Source organism: Toxorhynchites rutilus, chromosome 2, assembly GCF_029784135.1.
Source record: "Toxorhynchites rutilus septentrionalis strain SRP chromosome 2, ASM2978413v1, whole genome shotgun sequence".
Taxonomy (NCBI): domain Eukaryota; kingdom Metazoa; phylum Arthropoda; class Insecta; order Diptera; family Culicidae; genus Toxorhynchites; species Toxorhynchites rutilus.
Window position 1 is genome coordinate 265,713,770 of NC_073745.1, and position 15,176 is coordinate 265,728,945.

The 15,176-nt window shown below is 37.1% G+C and overlaps 1 protein-coding gene across 1 annotated transcript in view; it reads right to left on the reverse strand.

Annotated features, from left to right (window-relative positions):
* LOC129770649 (RYamide neuropeptides) overlaps positions 1 to 14,766 on the reverse strand; it is a 55,757-nt gene extending 40,991 nt beyond the window's left edge. The window contains exon 1 of the mRNA XM_055773604.1: positions 14,507 to 14,766. The gene's annotated coding sequence lies outside the window, so the exon portion shown is untranslated. The remainder of the gene's footprint in view (positions 1 to 14,506) is intronic.
* Positions 14,767 to 15,176: the final 410 nt, after the last annotated feature.

Here is a 15,176-nt window from a genome sequence, read left to right on the forward strand (position 1 = left end):
TTAGAACATGTCCGCTTACCACAGATCAGATTGCAATCATTCGATGGCAACATCGATCAATGGTTGAGTTTTCGAGATTTATACACCTCACTCATACACTGCAAAACTGACCTGCCAGATGTGGAGAAATTCCACTATCTGAAGGGGTGTTTACAAGGGGAGCCGAAGGCTCTCATTGATCCACTACCGCTCACGGGAGCAAATTATGAAATCGCCTGGGATATGTTGCTTCATAGATACAACAACAGCAAGCTGTTAAAGAAACGTCAAATTCAATCACTTTTCCAACTACCCACAAACACTAAAGAATCTGCCAAGGAATTGCATACACTCTTAGACACATTCGATCGAGCTGTCAAAACCCTGGATCAAATTGTGAAACCAGAGGACTACCGTGATCTGCTGTTAGTAAATATTTTAACAACACGGCTAGACCCTATTACACGACGCGGCTGGGAAGAACTTTCGGCAAACAAGGAGCAGGAGACTTTGAAAGATCTCACTGATTTTCTACAACGCAGAGTGCAAATGTTGGACTCACTACCTTCACGGATCGATGATCATAAAAACAACATTTCTTTCCACCCACAACAAAAACATAAACAAACTTTATTCAAAACTAGTCACTATGGAACACAATCAACAAGCACTAATTGCCCTGTTTGTAAGGAAAAGCACTTTCTTTTCCAGTGTAATGCATTCCTCAGGAAAACTGTCCCAGAAAAAGATGCAATTCTAAAAACACACTATCTCTGTAGAAACTGCTTCAGAGCAGGTCATCACGCGAAAGTATGCCAGTCGAAAAACTCCTGCCGAAATTGCGGCGGTCGGCATCACACTCTGGTCTGCTTCAGGAACGAAAACAGGAACTCCCGCGCTGTATCCTCCGCTGCATCCTTGGAATCTGCTCCAATTCCGTCGACATCTGAAGTGGCGAACATAGCAGCCACTGATGTTTTGGTTTCCAGTGCTGCTCACTGTTTTTCATCGCAGGTTCTATTGGCTACGGCTGTTGTCATAGTTGTTGATAAACACGGCAATCGGTACCCAGTTCGGGCTTTGTTAGACTCGGGATCGGAAAGCAATTTTATTTCCGAACGAATCAGTCAGAAGCTCAAGGTGGATAGACATAAGGCAGACGTGTCTGTTGTGGGCATTGCAGAATCCACCTCCAACGTTAAACAAACAATAGATGCTACGGTAAAATCACGGGTGACGGAATTTTCACTCACAACAAATTTCCTGGTATTAGCGAAGGTGACTGTAAATCTACCAACGGCAAATATTAACACTAAGGGATGGAATATACCAGAGGGAATACAATTAGCTGATCCTTCGTTTTGCCTATCTCAAGCTGTGGATATGATTCTGGGAGTAGAATCATTTTTCGGGTTTTTCGAATCTGGACGAAAATTATCGTTAGGAGAAGGATTACCGGTTTTGGTGGAGTCTGTTTTTGGATGGATTATTTCTGGTGGAGTACCCCGTAGAGGGCGTTCGGTTCAAGTCAATTGCAATACTTCTGCATTAGAGGAACTCAACAATTCAATTGCTCGGTTTTGGTCATGTGAGGAAATCGAAACAGCGGTTAATTATTCACCGGAGGAAGCACGTTGCGAAGCATTATTCGTACAATCTATTCGGCGAGGAGAAGATGGACGGTATTCTGTTTCTCTACCCAAAAACGAAGTTGCCATGGTTAAACTTGGGAACTCAAAAGATATTGCACTTCGTCGTTTGCATGGAACAGAGAGACGATTAGCTAGGGATAATAATCTAAGGGAACATTATGTGGAATTCATGCAAGAATATTTACGTCTGGGGCACATGAAGAAGATCGAAGACATGATTCAAGGTTCGGTTAAGCGGTGCTTTTTACCGCATCATCCAGTGGTCAAGGAGGATAGTACCACTACTAAGGTTCGGGTGGTCTTTGATGCTTCGTGTCCCACTTCTTCAGGAATATCTTTAAACGATACACTTCTATCGGGACCGGTAATTCAGGAGGATTTACGGTCAATTATTCTTCGTTCCCGAACAAAACAAATTATGTTGGTGGCCGATGTTGAAAAAATGTTTCGGCAAATCTATATCGTACCGGAAGAAAGACCATTACAGTCAATACTTTGGCGATTTTCGGAATCAGAGGAGATAGGAATCTACGAGCTGAGTACGATTACATACGGAACCAAACCCGCTCCGTTCCTGGCAACGAGAACTCTTAAACAATTGTCATTGGATGAGGGAGGTAATTTTCCACTCGCAGCAAGGGCTGTGTGTGAAGACACATATATGGACGATGTTATAACGGGAGCGGAACATCTTGATGATGCGGTCAATTTAAGAATTCAATTGGAGAAAATGATGATGAAAGGTGGTTTCAAGTTGAGGAAATGGGCGTCGAATAATTCAAAGGTTCTTGAAGGGATTCCCGAGGATAATTTGGCAATACGAGTGACCGAGGAAGTTGACCTCGATCCCGATCCAGCTGTAAAGACACTTGGGCTAATTTGGATGCCTAATTCAGATACACTGAAATTGAAAATCAATATTCCCACTATGAGCGACAACGTAACTCTAACGAAACGTCGAGTTTTATCAATCATTGCTACATTATTCGACCCACTGGGACTTGTTGGGGCAACTATAACAACGGCTAAGATATTCATGCAGCTGTTATGGACTATAGAAGATGAAACGGGACAGATAATTGGATGGGACCAACCATTGTCTTCGACGGTGGGTGAGCTTTGGCGAAATTTTCAAAATCAGCTACCTTTATTAAACCACATTCGGATTGAACGCTGTGTGATTATTCCAAGAGCGATTCGTATGGAAATTCACTGTTTTTCCGACGCGTCAGAAAGAGCTTATGGTGGATGTTTGTATCTTCGTAGTCTGGATGCAACAGGAAATGTTATGGTTCGTTTGTTAACTTCAAAATCCCGAGTGGCACCCCTCAAATGTCAAACTATTCCTCGTTTGGAGCTTTGTGGAGCGCTTTTAGTGTCTCAATTATTCAAAAGGGTGAAAGAATCTATAAAGATGAATATCGACGCTTACTTCTGGACAGATTCTACATGCGTTATGCGCTGGATTAAGGCATCACCTACTTGTTGGACCACTTTTGTAGCGAACAGAGTGTCCAAAATCCAAACAATCACGAACGGATACACCTGGAGGCATGTTCCGGGCATTCACAATCCGGCAGATCTTATCTCGAGAGGAGTATTTCCAGAAGATATCGTAAATAATAAATTTTGGTGGAATGGTCCAGGCTGGCTTGAGCTGGAACAGAGCAAATGGCCAGCTTCTAATGAAGAAATTCCTGAAAGTGCTGACATAGAAAAACGGCGAACGGTTGTTGCAAATCCGGTATCACCGGCAACGGAATTCAACGAATGGTTCATTTCAAAGTTTTCGTCGTATTCTGATCTTTTGAGAAAGACGGCTATTTGGCTGCGGTTGATGAATCTTCTAAACCGAGAAAACCGAATCACTGGTTTTATATCCACCATAGAATTAGAACGGGCGGAATTTATTTGGATCCGACGAGTTCAGCAGGAAGTTTTCCCAGAGGAATTGAAGGCCTTGGCTAAGGGCGATGCAGTTCCAAGACGGTCGCCATTGAGATGGTTTAATCCATATATTTCTGCGGACAATATTTTGAAGGTGGGAGGCCGATTGAGGCATTCGAATGAAGCGGAGGATACTAAACATCCCTCAGTATTACCAGCTCGGCATACACTAACCCGTTTATTATTGAAGCAATATCACGAGCGTTTACTCCATGCTGGACCTCAGCTAATGATGAGTGCAGTTAGACTCAGATATTGGCCACTTGGCGGAAGAAATGTAGCTAGAGAGATTGTCCACAAATGCGTGAAATGCTTTCGTTCCAAACCCACACTAGCACAGCAGTTCATGGGTGAATTACCAGCTGCAAGAGTTAGAGTATCTCGTCCATTCTTGCATTCAGGAGTAGACTACTTTGGACCAGTCTACATACGTCCCGGTCCCCGACGCCAATCTCATAAGGCATACGTGGCTGTGTTTATTTGTCTCTGTACAAAGGCAGTCCACCTGGAATTAGTTTCGGACTTATCAACGGATCGTTTCATACAAGCGTTGCGTCGATTTGTTGCTCGTCGTGGAAAATGTAGTAGTTTGTACTCCGATAACGGCACGAATTTTGTTGGGGCTCGTAATAAATTAAAGGAATTATTGATTATGCTGAAGGATCAACAACACAGAGAGCAGGTGTCCAAAGTGTGTGCCGATGAAGGTATGCGGTGGCATTTCAATCCCCCCAGTGCTCCCCATTTTGGAGGTTTATGGGAAGCAGCAGTGCGATCAGCGAAACACCATCTATTAAGGGTTATTGGAGAGAATCCTGTATCATTAGAGGACATGAATACCCTTCTCATTCAGGTTGAAGCATGCCTGAACTCAAGACCCCTCACCCCGCTTTCCGATGATCCAAATGATTTGGAGCCGTTAACTCCCGCTCACTTCTTGGTTGGTGAATCATTACAAGCTATCCCGGAACCGAATCTTGAGGAAATTCCCCTAAACCGTTTGAATCAGTGGCAGCTTATTCAACGCAGACTCCAAACGTTTTGGTCTAGATGGCGAAAGGAATATTTATCGCAACTACAAGCACGAACGAAACGATGGCGTCCAGCAATTAAAATCGAAGTAGGAAAATTGGTAATAATAAAGGACGACAATTTGCCACCCATGCGTTGGAAGCTGGGCAGAATAATTGAAGTCCATCCTGGTGCCGATGGCATCGTCAGAGTGGTCACTCTTAAAACGGCGAATGGCAATCTAAAGCGTCCAGTGGAGAAAATCTGCATCTTACCTGTGTAGGAAATTACTAAGCAGCATAACCAATCATGATGAATCAGCACAATCAATGAGTGATCCTTCCCCCTCCCTTTCCTAAATGTTCGAAGAGAATTCTATCTTTTCAGAAATTATACATCGTCAATTTCTGGGTGGGTGAGGATGTACGAGAGTTGCCAACTCTTTTTTGATTATGGCAAATAATATTGGTATTTGGCAACACGATCAGCATTCACAATCATCGATGATGACAGAGGTAGAACTACCGTGTAAATGTATTGGTAGCAAAAAGGAATTCAAACAACAATATTGTACAATTGTCAGTGGAGCAGAGAATAACTCAAAAAAAGGGGCATAGAAATTCAAATTCATTTATTCAAAAGTATTGTTAGTGTAAATTGTAGTTAGATGTAAGTCCAATAAAATTTGTACAGTTCGATATTAACCGTGGAGAATAAAAGTTGTATAAATCACTAGTAGTCTCGTGTTCAATTATTACGTGGATTGGCCCTGTATTTCTTCGAAGTGTTGGCCTGCTGGATCGACGAAGGTATTCATCGAAGGAAACCCGCCAGGAACCGGAAACCCAGGAAGTCGTGGTTCAGTATCCCAACACTAGCAAAATGTAGGGTAGGGCGGGACTAGTTAATCATAGGGGTAAGTTGATCAGTGACGATATCTTGGAATCTGAGCGTCCAAAACATTAGCGATCTATGGATGAAAAATAGCGAATTGCTGATGCAATAAAATCAGCAAATTGAAAAAACTTTTTATTAAGTAGGTTAAAAAATACGAACATGATGACGATTTTCCCAAAAATCATTCACTGTTTGAGCATTATAAAATTGGGTCTGAAAATGGTAAATAATCACGAAAAAAAATCGGTTCTAACATGAAACAAATGTTTATTGTGTGTATTAGTTTTAAATGGTAATAGAAATCGCTTTTAAAATTATTTCTATTGAATTTTCACGAATATTCTTTTTCATATATAGAGGGGCTAGTTGGTCACACAAATTGCTCGTTTGAGAGCAACGCATATAAAATTTTCAGGAATGCCGCGTTTCAATACGCTAGCTATAAACAAATATAGAAAGCATATGTTTTACTGCTAAACCTAGTGCATTTGCAACGGGACAACCTGATACCAACCACCACACAACCCACATGCAATAGAATTGTCATATTTATTTTTTTCCTGCAAAATTTTCATTAAATATGATAAACGCTCACATTGAATATCAGAACTCGCAATAATACATCGAAGTTATTTCTATATACTTTGGGGCGAACGGTACAAATGTCATCAAAACAAATGCAAGCAAGAAACCGGTTTTGAGCCGCAAATGTCTTCACATCGTACGAGAAAATGTCTTCAAATGTCTACACCATAATATCGGAGGAAAGTTTTTCACTCAAAAACGGAACTCTGATAACTCTATTTGTTCATTTCAGTTTTGTTTGTAACTCAAACCATATCCATGAAACTGATTGTTGAAAAGGTATGTAACCGGAAAATCTTCGATTTGTGGAGTGGTCGTTTGAAAGATCTAAGTTAATCCACTATAAATACGACTTATGAGAAAGGACTTTCAGCCATCTTGGATTTTTTATGTAAATAATCAGCAATATTTTTTTTTTGCTCTTTGTGTGTGGAATTGTTTCGGTGGCAATAAGTGCATTGAAAAGTTGAAAGGTTTTTTTTTTTGAAATTCATTTATTTTGGTCCAAGGAGATTTGTTCTAACTACTTTTTGATTATGATATCTCGTAAATGACCGCCTCTGGCCTTGACCGCAAAATGTGCCCTTTTTTTCGGCATTTTCCATCACATTGCCCAATGTTTCGGCCGATATGGCAGTAATTTCAATATCCTTTCAGCGCAGCCAGAGTCCTTGGTTTACCAGTGTATACCTTGGATTTTAAATATCCCCATAAAAAAAAGTCAGGAGGCGTCAAATCAGGTGATCTCGGTGGCCAGTCATAATCGCCGATATTCGATATTAATCTTCCGGGGAACATTTCGCGCAATAATTTGGTCGTGGCAGCCGCTGTATGGCATGTAGCGCCGTCCTGTTGGAACCAGTAATTGTCCAATTCATTTTCACGAACAAATGGCAATAAAAAATCGGTTATCATTGTCCGATAACGCTCCCCATTCACGGTTACCGTTGCTCGATGGAGTCTCTGCAACACTGGCTCGAACGGCATCAATATTCTCGTCGAAACGTCTTGGTCGTTGTCTGGACAGATGACTGGCATTACCAACACTACCAGACGATATAAATTTGGCATATAATCGACGTATAGTGTTGTCTCCAGGCGATGTTTTAACTTTATTTTTATTTTTCCACGCACGTTTAGTTAACACAATTGAGAAGTTATTTTGAATGTACAGCTGAACAATTTCAGCGCGTTGTTTAGGTGTTTATTGTTCCATGATTAAAATTGTACTGAAATGACGCTTCCAACGCAGTATGACATTTGTTAATCTGACATCTCTGTCAAAAGTTATGGGGTTGCCAGATACTTCCACTTTAAATGGCCCACCCTGTAGTTACCAGACGATAAGGGTTCTGGAATTTCAAGTTTTCCTTTATCTAATATTCTTTCCTGCGACTTGTTTTATCGTCGATGTTGTTCAGCTTATATATTATAGAAAAAAAACCCGAAGCTGTAACTGTAAAAATATCCATAAGCCACCGATTGATTTATAGTTTACGGTTTACAATTCTTCTGCAAGTGCAATTCTTTCACAAGTGTGTATATGTGTGACCATTGTATTTAGTGAACAACTATACGAATGTCAAACATTTGTACTTTTGCACGTATAAATCTAACGATGAATATATCGACGAATAATATATGAATCCGTTCAATCCGGTGACAAAAAGGACTAAAATCAAATAACAATAGTCCGAAAATGATGTTATGCATTATATTTAATAAATATTCCACGCCACTGACATTAATTTACACATTTCATTGAACAATATTCTAAAATAGGAAAAATGTCAGTTGTCCAAAAAAGTTACTGCTATACTCGCGTCGGTGTCTCAGACCGAAAGTGGTGAAAAAGTGATACACGTCCCCTTCGTACCAACTCATACAATACGCTAAACAATGACGAACAACGAATAACGAAGCTAGAGAGAATCGCAATGTCGTAGTGTTGATGTTTTCTGAGAAATAAACGAATTATTGTTTTCTCGGTCTCTCAGACATATGCGCGAGTATAGGAGTGTTAACCTTTAAGCGGCCCTTACACGATCATTAGTACTGACATAACCAGTAATGATATTCATTCGAGATTCACTTCAATCCACATTATCATTATTCCTCAACCCCACACAATAATTTCCTTTGTCATTACTTTCCTGCAGTATTGTTATGGTATTTAGTTTAACAGGTATGCTTGAATTTTTAACATCTCACAACAAAATTACATCGTCATTACTTTCCTAAAGTATTATTATGATCTTCAATTTAATAGGTATGATTCAATTTTTATATATTACACCAAAATTACGCACACAAATGAAAAGAGTTCGCAGAATTACGATGTTACTGTACAAAATATGTTGCTGCTTATTCACTAATACTAATGCGTGAACCTTCAGAGCATACCAGAGTAACTGGATATGTACAATGATTCACAACAAGGTAGCCGTTTCAGACAACTTGTAGGAGTGCAGCAAATCTTGCACTCACATCCGTGGAAGAAATTAACACGTTTTCGAAATGAAAATTATCAATGAAAATTTTCTCTTCTGTATCAAATAAATATTCTGTTTTATGGTCTGAAAGGTTTTCTTCAAACAGTGGAAGAGTCTTGAACGAAAATTAATGCTGTCGGTGTTTAATTATAATCTCAAAAATTTGATTCACCCTTATAATGTCCTTCAGAAATGGTTTAAACATGTTTAGAATATCATGTTTTGAGAATTCAAAATACTATCAGCATTTATTTTCATTGATCTTTTGATGGTTTCAAGCTGCTTTTTTCCACAGTTATTATAATGGCTTCTGGTTGCTTCACTCGTTCAAAACGTTCCTAGATGTCGACACCGTACTTTGTTGTTCTAAAATGAACTCAGCCCACCTTACTTTATCAATCGTTATCGATAAAATGAACTAAGGGCCTCTTATTTTATCAACCGTTATTAATAAAATGAACGTGCCCTGCCCTGTTTCAGTAATGAGGAACCGATATCAGAAAATCCGGATTTTCGTCATTATTTCAATTACACGATAATTTTCAATGTCATTCTGTTGAACTCATGTCAATACGAATGATCGTGTAAGGGCCGCTTTATGGTGTTTCGTCGAAATTCATCGAATATGCTAAACCATTTACGGTTGAAGCATAGAAATGATTCCCTGAAAATCATGAAATGGTAAATTTATCAATATACTGATATATCATTTCATTCAAAAACAATTATTCTGCACTATGTTTATGTCAAAATTATATTTAATGTAACTTTTAAAATTATGACATCATACTTTTTTAATATGAATGTGTCTGTTCTTTTTGATTACAAGAAATAAATATTCGCTCGATTAATCGAATACTGAAAGACAATTATTCGAATGAATCGAAAATTTCAAAATGACCCCACTGTTTTTGTCTTGTTTTAATTAGTTTATTTATAATGGAGGAAAATTCTAATGGAGAAATGCGTATTATTTGCTCAAAAAGAACATGGCTATTATTGACCAACTTACCTCGTATGTGGGTTAGTTGGTCAATTTATTCTGAAATATAAAGACGTTATATAAAAGAAAAATGTCAAATAAATGATTCTTTGGTTTTTTTTTGAAAGAGTAAAAGGTAAGCTTCATTTTGGTACATAACATTCTAACGTAAAACTTCGTACTACAAAGTTATAGCCAAATTTAAACAAAAATGATGAACTAGCCCCGCCCTACCCTACTGCTCTAATATTTACTTAAATTTTGTTTTTAATATGTCTAAATTTTGTCGGTTTTATTATTTAGAGGTTATTTAGAGCATTGCGCCGTACAAAGATTTGTTTTTCTTGTATCTTAAAATATATGAGATTATCTTTACATTAGATTCAGATGGTTTACCAAATTCATAGGAGTCAACAGTACGATAGAACTCTGTGAGAAAAAAAAGTCCTTGTGGGAAGATCATTCGGATTAATGAGAAGAACACTTAAAAAAATCCAAATTATTATATTTTTTTCATTTTAATCTTACAATTGAAAACCACGAATACAATAAAATAATCGATTTCAAGAAAATAAACAAATCATTCAGACGGTGAAGAAAATTATTTTTGTGTCTCGCAATGCTCTTGAAAATTCAGGAAAAATTATGCCTCAAGTAGAAAAAAAGACACATGCAAACGCATTTAAATAAAAATATGAGCAGGAGTGGGTCTCAAAGTTATATTTTTTTTTCAAAAATTTTAAATGCCAGAAAATATATAATTTTTTGTACCGCGTATTTATTTTTTATTATTATTAGATTTTTTGATGAAAAAAATGTTTGAAGATATTTATCGATACACCTTAGTAAGATGTACTTTTAGTATTTTTTCTTAATTTTGTATCAAAGTTATTGAGAATGGCGAGAAAAAAGATGAAAAGGTGTCATTTTCACCATAGATCCTATGGTGTACCATATAAGGACTCAAATATATGGTACTACTGCCAAAATGTTTTATTTAGTACCCTATACAATATTTTCCATACAGCTGGTGATTTGGTTTGGGGGACTTTTCATTCCCTTACCAAACCAGACCCTTTGGAAATATAAAAAAAAATTTTTTTGTACCGCGCAACACTGAAAAAAATCACACATATCTGGAATAGCCGTAGGAACACATTGAAATATGAATGAGAGTAGTACTGAATCTATAAATAAAAAAAAATCAAAATTTCAATATTTTTTAGTACTTAAATTTTTGATGAAATTTATTTTTTTTATAATTTTTTTTTATATATCGTAGTAGAATGCGCATTCAGTATTTTTCTTAAATTGTTATCTTGAAGCTCTTGAGAATGGCGTGAAATAAACGAAAAAGTACGTTTTACACCATAGACCCTATGTTAAACCACATAGGGGTTCAAACAAAAACCGCCAAAATTTCTTATTTAATATCCTATACAATATTTGCCATACAGCTGGTGATTTGGTTTGGAGGCACTTTTTACTCCCTTACCCGGTCAGGCCCTTTGGTTTTTTTTCAAAGATTTTGTGGAATAACACAATTTTTTACCAACTAATTTAACAGCAAATCCAATTAGTTTTTTTAACCAGCTTTCATTTGATTCCTATAACGTTCCTGTAGGACCTTTCAACACAGAGATATTTTTGTTTGAATGAAAAATTTCCCATTCGTCTCTGGTGATTAATAGTTCAATAAATAATGATCGCATCGCAAATCGAAAGGCAGTTAAAAAAAAGGGAAGTCAACAAAAAAAAAATTGAATACATTTGCTTGTCAATTATCCAAAAAATGATTCTTGTACAGAATTTATTTGAGTTTTGGAAACTTCCTTTGAACAATTATTCATCAGAGACGAACGGGAAATTTTTTATGCAAACAAAAATGTATAGAACGGCTCCGCAGGAACATTTTAGGAATCAAATGAAAGCTGGTTGATAAGGCTAATTGAATATGCTATTGAATTAGTTGGCAAAAATCGTTGAGAGTTTAAGTATTAAAATGTAATCATTTTCCGGGCAACCCAACAGACGGACTACGGATCGATCCTGAAAAGTAATATTGTATCGTTTGTTTATTTTTTCCTATATACTAGGACATTCTATTGTTATTTTTTGTCCATGTATTGATATTCTAATAGTAAACCAAAGAGATTAAAAAGAATCAAGTTTACTTTCATGTATTAATATTTTTTTATATTTCTCTCATATACACTCGACAAAAAAATTAGAGGAACAAAGTGCAAGATCGGAAATTTTAAGTGATTTTTGACATGCTGTACCTCCGTGAAAAATCAACTCATATCGATGGGATGTGTATAGTGTGTATAGGTGTAGTGGGCAACAATATCCGGAAGAAATGAAAAATCGGGTTTTCTTTGTTTTTTTTCAAGAATATTCTGGACTAACACAATTTTTTGCTAACCAACTCAATAGCAAATCCAATTATCCTTATTAACCAGCTTTAATTTGGTTCCGAGAACGTTCCTGTAGGACCTTCCCACACAGAGATTTTTTGGTTTGAATGAAACATTACCCCTTCATCTTTGATGATGATAAATTCAATAAACAACCATCGCACCGCAAATCGAAAGGCAGTTTAGAAAACTCCAATAAACTCTGCACAAGGATAATTTGTTACTTTGACGAAAAAAAAATATTTAAGTTTTTTTTGCATTGATTTCAAAAAAGTGCCAAAAACAGCATTTTTGTAGTGCTTTATCAAATTCACAGTAATTCTGCAAATATCGCAGTAAGTTCTAATGTTTCCAGGCAAATTTTTAGCCTAGTGTATTCCCTAAACATCTATGAAAGTTTCATATTGATACGTTCAGCCGTTTTTTCTAGAAGATTTTTCAAAGTTTGGAGTAAATTAGAGGTTAATGCTCCTCGCAAATCGTATCAGAAGTACAAAATCCTGCGCGACTCTCAGAATGAACGAATCGCAACTTTCGTTCTTATTAGTTTGTGGGAGAAAAGTGCGTGTATGTGTTGAAATGCGTATAAATATGAGTGAGTATCATCACTCCTTACAATATTTGTACCTACAAACGCATGAAAACAAAAGTTACGAATCGTTCGTTCTGAGAGCTGCGTAGGATTTTGTACTTCTGATACGATTTGCGATTAAATGCTCCTCTAATTTACTCCAAACTTTGAAAAATCTTCTAAAAAAATCGCTGAACATATCAATATGAAACGTTCACAGATGTTTAGGGAATACACTAGGCTAAAAATTTGCCTGGAAACATTTGAGCTTACTGCAATATTTGCAGAATCACAGTGGATTTTGTAAAACACTATAAAAATCTTGTTTTTGGCACTTTTTTGAAATCAATGCAAAAAAAACTTCAATTTTTTTTTTCGTCAAAGTAACAAATTATCCTTGTACAGAATTTATTGGTGTTTTCAAAACTGCCTTTCGATGCGATGCGGTGCGATGGTTGTTTATTGAATTAATCATCATCAAAGATGAAGGGGTAATTTTTCATTCAAACCGAAATATCTCTGTTTGGGAAGGTCCTAAAGGAACGTTCTTGGAACCAAATTAAAGCTGGTGAATAAAATTAATTGGATTTGTTATTGATTTGGTTTGCAAAAAATTGTGTTAGTCCAGAATATTCTTGAAAAAACAAAGAAAACCCGATTTTTCATTTCTTCCGGATATTGTTGCCCACTAGACCTACACACACCAAGATAAAAATATTCACGTGAAATATTCTAATAGCTGAAAGTTGTACCTTTTAAATGATGCGCATCCCATCGATATGAGTTGATTTTTCACGGAGTTACAGCATGCCAAAAATCACTTAATATTTCCGACCTCGCACTCTGTTCCTCTAATTTTTTTGTCGAGTGTATAATTTTTGTCACACCAATTCCGTTGAAAAATATAATATAAAATATAAAAAATATAAGTTTTCATCATTGAATTAGCTCAACAAACTATTTAGATGAGCTAATTCAATGATGAAAACTACATGATTGAATGATAATCAAAATATGTTGTTTGTTTCATCTGTCTAGTGGACACAACTTTTCGGTAGATTTAATAATTAAATCAATAGTTGTACATCGAAATATACAGTTCTCGAAATGAAACTTCCAATAGTGATTTATGTTATGTTGGTGGACATTCATCCTCGTTCATGCTCTAACATTCGACGAAGATTTATATGCGATTGTTTTGTGTTAAGTGTCCCTTTTTTAGCATATATAGCATGTAATTCCAATTCTTAGCGAAAATAAATATATGAATGAATGTCTCTAGAATTGTGGTACAATGACCAAATGAATGAATGAAACTTTTTACAACTAATTCGTGCCTTGTCATTGTACAAAGAAACAAACAAAACAACCCAAACTACGTACACCTTTTTGAACAATTCAAGGAATTACACAAAAGACGCTACCCACATTTACTATTGCATTTCCAACGTGCTCCCAGAAACAAAAATTCCGGCCGGTAGACAAGTACTAATACACCGCGATACCGATTGGCACTAGTAAAATAAGTTAAACACTTCTCGGAAACAGGTCACACTCGTATGGTCTTTTCCAAAGTACGAGTCATACACGCCATGAATATGTATCGTTTTTTACCCATCTTCCGGTGAAGCTATGGAGCCGCCGCGTATTTCACTTTCATTTCTTCTTAATCAACCCATCAACATATTTGCACGCAAAGTTAAGCACAGCACATGTATGCCTCCTCACAGTTGACTCCACAGAAACTAGTTCACCTTTCCCGGTTGTACAATGCTTCGTCAGTTTAACATGCAGTTTACCTCAGGTAATAATAATCAAGAATCACACGACAAAAAGAAGAGTCACTGTTTTCTATTCCCCTGAACACGCTACTTTTCGCAGTGTCCGCATGCTTGATACATTGGTCAAAATTACAAATTTCACTCGATCAAACATATTATTTTCTGCCGTTGGTATCAATTTCAGACACTCACCTGTATCTCTAAAAGTATTCCTCGCGTGGCAAATATACACAATGCTTTTCCCCTCTTTTTGAAAATTGCAGTTTCGCACTTCACTTAAAAGTACTCACATCAAGTCTCTTATTGGTAACGACTGTTTGTTCTGAGTACCAATTCGAACCTGAATACCTGCTGCTGCGTACACACCAATGATGGCCGGATGCACCTGGCAATCGTTGTCCTGCGTCAGTCTACACTCCGTCTTCTGCTGACAACAAATGCCGGCTGTTGTTGCTGCGATACTGCGGTTCACCATGGCAATGGGTAATGCTTTTATATATCGGCGGCGTACTTTTGGCCATCGGAAAAGGGGGTGGTTGGGTGACGAGTTTGTACGCGCCATCGCTGCGGCATCGATGTGTAGCCAAGAGCCGGAGGACCCACTGCAAGCACAAGCTTTGTTCTGTGGTACGCAACGCGCGCCAATTTGAATGTTGCATATGGGGTACGTTGATGGTTGAGAATGAGAAGTCAAACCACCTAAAAATCTACAACAATCGTAACTGTTTTCCTCCAAATGAAATTGAAATAGACATGTATTATTTATTGTATATTTTAAAGATATAACTAAAAATAAAAGAATACCTATTCGTCTTAACCGTCATAACAAATGTAAACGGTTATAGTTTAAGGCACGTTTAAC